Raw genomic sequence first — 6,956 nt, forward strand, 5'->3', positions numbered from 1 at the left:
AAAGCAAGATAGGATGAGTACTTGGATCAACATGAAAGCAGTTTGGATGGGATGCTAACAATGGCCAGGAAAACAGTGGCCAGTCCTCATATGCCACTGTGAAGTTCCAACTCTTCACGAACCAGAAAATCCTGCCCAATTCTCCCTTGCTTTTGTCTCTTTCCTCCACAACATTGTATAGTCATTTGATTAGACTGTGAGCCCGTCAATGGGCGGGATTGTCTCTATCTGTTGCCGAATTGTACATTCCAAGCGCTTAGTACAGTGCTCTGCACATTGTAAGCGCTCAATAAATACTATTGAATGAATGAATTTTTCCTTTTGGGAGTGTCTACACACTGCTCATTAAGCCCCAGTGTTCTTTCTCTCCCTACAAACTCTACTAGAAATGTATTTTTCTCAGTGGAGTCTTTCCAGAGTAATCTCACTGTGCTCGTAACTTCAGTCTTCCAATTTCTAACCCTACCCTAGTTTAATATTTTCATTTTATGTGTCTGTGCTTCTGTGTTTGTGCACGTGTACTTGGCCTCTCTTTCCTTTAGATGACAAGCTCTCTGAAATCGGGATATGTCTTGTTCACCCCTTGTAAATCCTCATAAGAACTAGTTCAGTGTCCTGCACAAGGCAAGTGGTCAATAAATATTGTACCGCTTTGTTCTTGCAATGATCTATCCATGGATACGTTTTTTTAGTACTTTCAACAATTTTTTTTAAACATCCATATTTTTTTCCTCACTGGTTACTTTCTATTGTCATAATCCCGGCCAAACTATTCCCGAAAATCCTCACCTCTCTAAAGCAATCCTGATTCTAACTGTGGCTATTTAATAGACTATTAATAATCCAGGATGACATTTACATTCCCTAATACCGACTGTAAACATTTTATGCAGTTAATACATTGAGGGTTTTCATGCTATATCGGCTTTATTTATAAAGTGGATTCTGTATAATTAGCTGCTAATGAGACTATCTTACGCTGCTGTAAGCTCTAGATATCTATTTCTATTTCAATGCATTCATTTTTGCTGTCTCATTAAAATAATAATACCTGAAAATTGTCTTTTAATTAAAGGTTAAACTGCTTCTGGCTGAAAACATTAATAGTCTGATACGTTTGTAAGGCAAACATAAGAATTTTGTCAATTTTGGAAACACTGTAAAAGCATAATTATAACTTGAATAGCCCTCTTTGACAGAGAAGCTTGACTTTTTTTTTCAGCTTTATTTCCCCCCCTCCTCGACATTGACCATCATGTATTTTCATAGAAAAATTACCAAACTCTATGGAAATAACCATGAGAATCTTATTAAATATTAATTAGTATGAGCGCTGACAAAAAAACACTGAAGGCACCCAACAAACGACGATGATGGTATGAAAAAGGAGCTTCATCCCTGCCACTTCTGGTTTTTGTGAGTTGCACAAAAGAGGTCAAGACACAGGATAAATGGCTGGAAACATTAATAGTCTGACAAGTTGTAAAGCAAATAGAATGATTTTGTCAATTACGGGAACAGAGTACGTGCATAATTTTAGTTTAACTAGCCTATGACAGAGTAGATTGAAGATTCTTTCAACTCTATTTCCCCCATTCTCCCACACTAACCATCATTTATTTTGATAGGAAACTTAAACCAACAAACTCTACGGAAAGAACAATTAGAGCCTTAATAAATATTAATTAGTATAAGCAGTGGCAAAAATGAATGAAAGGCATCCAATAAATGATGATGATGGGTATCTCCTATCAGAAATGACAAAGGAGGCTCAGCCCTGTCAGCGCTGATCAAATCTGTCACAAGACTCTCAACATTCCTGCTGTGGATGGACACAGAGGTCAAGACATGAATCATATCTCTGGCTACAGGTCATCCATGTGTAGGTTAGCATTAGTTGGCCGTGCGGTGCTTAAAGCCATTTTTTAATCTACTGCATTTTTCTTTCTTTGTGGCCTTTCGTTTGTCCTCATAAGATTGAGTACCCAAATGGCAAATCTGATGCCTGGAGGACTAGTCTCATTCCACAAATTTCCACGTGGTAGTGTCATTCAGACACATTTTCAGGTTGGCTTTCAGTGCATCCTTATGCCTTTTGGTGTCAATCTGAATCTGAGCGCCTCTGAGACACTAAAGGTACTGGACCACACCACAGACTATTCTAGGGGCTGACCCCTGTCATTCATCCATCACATTTATTGAGCACTTACTGTATGTAGAGCACTGTACTAAGCACTGGGGAAAGTGCGACACAACCATAAACAGGGACATTCCCTGCCCACAATGAGCTTAAAGTCCAGAGATCTTCAAAACACGAGGCCCAGCTTGCCGGTTTCCCATGCTTGAGACTTACAGGTCTTAGCTTGACTCAACCAAGAGGCAATCATGTCTCCATGCTTCACCTCCCAAGTCAGGTCTCTGTTATCTCTGTTATCAGGTCTTTGGGACTACCCTCCCTGTAAATGAAGCTTGGAGGCGCACACAGAATATACAAATATAAGGGATAGAATGAAAAGTGGGCATATACACTGGTGTGTTCAGTCAATTCTACCTTAGCTAAATATGCCCTTCCTATTTAAAAAAAATAAATGAATGATGGTAATTGTTGAGCACTTACTATGAGCGAGGCACTCTACTGAGCGTTGGGATGGATACAAGCAAATCGAGTTGGACACAGTCCCTGCCCCATGTGGGGATCACAGTCTTAATCTTCATTTTACAGATGTGGTAACTGAGGCACAGAGAAGTGAAGTGACCTGCCCGAGGACACAGAGCAGACAAGTGGCAGACTTGGGATTAGAACTCATGACCTACAGACTCCCAGGGCCGTGCTCTATCCACTACACCATGCTGCTTACCAAGGACTATGCAACCACCCTGGCTTTTAAGGAAATGTCAAATACAGAACCCATTAATGGCAACCAACTTATTATAAAAGAAAGAAACTTCAGCAAGTACATCTCAGTTGTAAGTGTACTTATCATCATTTAAGGACCTATTAGCTTTGAAATGTGAATTAGTAATTATGATATTTTGGTTCATTTCTCCCACAAATTAATAGCCTCAATATCACTCATTAAAATATCCTAACATTTCATGATTCCTTTACCCATGAGTTGAGTAACTTGATTAATCTTTTGAAAAGTATTGGTAGAACCCATTAAGAATGAAACGGGCATTTCTAAGTTTTCATAAGTAGCTTTGACTATACATGTGACTATCATTACCACTTAAAGGACTTTCTCCTCTCCTCCTTTGGGATTCATTAAAACCCAAAATCTTCCCTATTTGGAATGGGGCATTATTCATTCATTCATTCATTCAATAGTATTTATTGAGCGCTTACTATGTGCAGAGCACTGTACTAAGCGCTTGGAATGTACAAGTCGGCATTATACGCAGAAGCACATCGGGTAGATGTATTGAAAACTGTTCGGAGCACGACATTTCTTTCCCATGATCAGGTGAGATCGGTGTTCTATGTTGATAGCAATCCTGCCTCCTTCCTTCTCCCACCCGTAGAGTAGCTGAGACGAGCGCTCTCGTTCTCTTCCAAAGTCTATCACCGAGTTGTGCAAAAGATGCTATAAAGGGAGTCTCTGATCCCACTAGGTGAGGGAGGTAGTTATTTTTGAGGGATCCAATTAGGGCCGTTCAAGTTTTGGGGAATAATTCCAGACCTCCAAAAATGGATCAATTTCCAGAAAACGATTTACTCTCCAACGAGGACACTAAATGGAGGAAGCGATTTAGCTTGTGCTGGATCCCCCTGGCTTCTTGAAACTTAGTCTGGACCAGGGTACCTGGGCCGACGTGGGCCACCACCTATGGGGTTTGCGGTCTAGAGGAGTGGCGTGGCCTAGTGGAAAGAGAACAGCCTGAGAGTCAGAAAGACCTGGGTTCTAATCCTGGATCTGCCACTTGTCTGCTGTGTGTTCTCAGGCAGGTTATCTCACTTCTCTGTGCCTCAGTTCCCTCATCTGTAAATTGGGATGAAGACTGTGAGTCCTATGTAGGACAGGGACTGTGTCCAATCTTATTACCTTATATCTACTCCAATGCTTAGTAGAATGCCTGGCACAAGCCCAGACATCTTCCCTCTGGCCTGGAATAATAATAATAATAATGTTGGTATTTGTTAAGCGCTTACTATGTGCGGAGCACTGTTCTAAGCGCTGGGGTAGATACAGGGTAATCGGGTTGTCCCACGTGAGGCTCACAGTTAATTCCCATTTTACAGATGAGGTAACTGAGGCACAGAGAAGTGAAGTGACTTGCCCAAAGTCACACAGCTGACAAGTGGCAGAGCCAGGATTCGAACTCATGACCTCTGTCTCCCAAGCCCGGGCTCTTTCCCCTGAGCCACACTGAAGGCCCTCCCTCCTCAAATCTGACATTTAATTTCTCTTCCCTCCTTTAAAGCCTTATTGAAGGCACATCTCCTCCGAGAAGCCTTCCAAGACTAAGCCTCCCCTTTCCTCGTCTCCCACTGCCTTCTGCATTACCCTGACTTGCTCCTTTTTTTCTTCTGCCCTCCCAGTCCTACAGCATTTATGTACATATTTTAAATTTATTTATTTGTAGTGTTGTCTGTCCACCCCTTCTACACTGTGAGCTCAATGGGAGCAGGGAACGTGTCTATTTATTGTTGTATCATACTCTTCCAAGCACTTAACACAGTGCTCGGCACACTGTAAGCGCTCAATAAATATGACTGAATGAAAGTAGCAATAAGAAGAATCATTATTTTGCTTCATATAATCCCACATTTTGGGTAATAATCATGGGGCCTGATCTTACAGTTAACTAACATCGAGGGAGTGACCTAACTGACAGTTTCTAGTCCAGAAAATAAAGTGCATGAAATCATGAATCTTCAACAGGGTGCTCTTAATGTGGTTTCCCTCCTGCTTACTGATGATTGGATTTGTTTCTCTTTCCATTCTTTAACTTCAGAAACTGTATTCTTCGTCTTTATTCTACAGAAGCCTAATTGAGTTCATATTCAATTTTATTGCTTCCTCATGCGGTGAAAACAAATCACGATATTGCCATATATTTCTTTTAAAGAGAGACATTTTGCAATTTGGATAGCACTGGCTAAACGTCTCGATTGCTTTTGATACTATTACAAGGAAAAAAGAAAACAACCCTCACTAATATTTCCACCTTGCCGCTGTGTCAAAGTCAAAGCCCATGAGATGATGAAGATACAAGCTCTGCCGGAGACACTTCCACTATTTATTGCTCTGTGGGTCTGTTTAAATCTTCCTTCCCTTTATTAATATGTGTTCATGATCGAAGAAATGAGTCTTTCGAAGTTATTTCAAAATGAATCTACAAATAGTCTATCACCACGCCAACTATTTGGTACAGTTTTTCGTTTTAAGTGCGTTTAAATGACTCTAGCCAGAATCATTTTTCTAGCTGAAAGGATTCTGATACAATAGCCTTCCAATATTATTGCTGGTTGTTTCCTTTAACCAATATTAAAGCATGTGGGCAGGGATCGCATCCACCATCTCTGTCGCATTGTACTTTTCCAAGAGCTTAGTACAACTATTGATTGATTCAATCTTTTATTTTAATCCAACTCTTTTCTTGGCCCTTTCCCTTTCCCTTTTTGTAAATCTCCATAGAGCCCTTAAGCTTTGTGTTGAGACCCTGTCAGTTTCTTCCTTTGTCTGATGCTGTGTGCCTACCTATTCATCCCTCCCAGTCTCTCTATATCCTCCTCATCCGTATCTCCCACCTTGATGCTCTCTCCTTATAACTCCTTCTCGTTCTCTCTCCCCACTCAAAATGTGTTACTCTCCTTACTTATGCAGGTTCCATTCAGTCCCGCCTAGAGCGGTTTATTAAAACACCTGCTGTCGGTCATTTCGTCACCTGCCTTTTCCAGGGAAGCTGGCCTTTAACAGGCAACGTGATGATGCCTATAGATTGACTGCATTCTGGGGTCTCACTGTGGTGACACTTAGTCGCCGTCGGAAAACATCGTCTAAAGCATTTCTAACTGGGCAGCTACCAGCTACAGCCTGTCTGAAGCAGTGTCAGCAGAGTTTCAGGTAGAGAAGAATGAGATAATACTCTGAAGTAATCTTAAAACGGGAGAAAATTCAGAACTTTCTCAAGTAAACAAAGTTAAAACAACTCTCATAGAGCCGGAAAGCTGTTTGTTCCAGTATGAGGTAGATGTAAAAGAGTAACGTTTTTCAGAGTTGAAACGAAAGCCTCCAAAGTGCTGCTTAGCCACATTATTCTGCATACAGTAAGAACTGACTAAATGGCATTGATTGATTGATTAGATAAGGAATTAAAGTGATAGTAGTATGTGAGTGCCACTCACACTTTCCTGCCTACGTCGTTCATGCTCTCGTCCCACAAGGGGCATAGAAATTAAAGAGGAGGACACACACCCAGAGCAACTATCATGCAAACACAAAGGATATGAACTAAAGTGAAAAAATTAAAAAATCAACAGTAAAGTCGTGCCTCTTAAGAACTACTTAGTCTCAGGTTCCTCACCGATAGCTACTATAATAGCAACAATATTATTATTATTTATGATAGTAATAATACACACCAACTGTGGTGTTTTTTAAACTCTTTGTATGTCCCAAAGACTGTACTAAAGTCTGTTGTAGTGACGAGATAACTAAATCCCACAGGGGCTCACAGGTTAAGTAGGTGGGAGAACAGTCAGTTAATCCCCATTTTACAGATGAGTAAAATGAGGCCCAGATAAGTTAAATTACGCACCCAAGGTCACACTGCAGCCAGCGGCAGGGCCATTCCAACGAAACAGTCCTTAGTCACAAACTGTCACACTTGCAAGAACCTTCTGAAATTTGGGAATGCATACTGCCGCTGCAGGACGGGGTGGGAAGCAAGAAGCTGGTCTAGACATCAAATTCCCTCCTCGGACTGCCAGAGCCCCGATGATATGGAGCCTC

This window comes from Ornithorhynchus anatinus, chromosome 12 (genome assembly GCF_004115215.2).
Source record: "Ornithorhynchus anatinus isolate Pmale09 chromosome 12, mOrnAna1.pri.v4, whole genome shotgun sequence".
Lineage (NCBI taxonomy): Eukaryota > Metazoa > Chordata > Mammalia > Monotremata > Ornithorhynchidae > Ornithorhynchus > Ornithorhynchus anatinus.